The sequence below is a fragment of the Austrofundulus limnaeus genome, unplaced genomic scaffold (assembly GCF_001266775.1).
Source record: "Austrofundulus limnaeus strain Quisiro unplaced genomic scaffold, Austrofundulus_limnaeus-1.0 Scaffold957, whole genome shotgun sequence".
NCBI classification, from domain to species: domain Eukaryota; kingdom Metazoa; phylum Chordata; class Actinopteri; order Cyprinodontiformes; family Rivulidae; genus Austrofundulus; species Austrofundulus limnaeus.
Genome location: NW_013953359.1, coordinates 1 through 352, shown reverse-complemented (window position 1 = coordinate 352; position 352 = coordinate 1).

Here is a 352-nt window from a genome sequence, read left to right as displayed (position 1 = left end):
AAATAAGTCAGTCATGAATCGGGAAAAAGCATTATGGTAATTTTTAATTAAAACAGAGCTGAATGCAAGATAAAGAGTTGTGGAAAAAGTGATAAGGCCGCATTATGAAAAACTAATCATAATAATGAGAAAGTCATTAATTACATTTAGATTTACAAGGTGATTACACTCCATACACAGTTATAGGAGGTAAAAATCTGAAGTCTTTCTTTGTACAACGGAGAATTACGGCCACGCAGAAAGATATAAAAAAAGAGGAGAAAGTTGTTTTTTAGTTTTGAGACTGAAGTGTTTTTGTTATTGACAGAAAAAAACAAGTCACAATGTTGAGAAAACAAAGTTGCCTTTTATG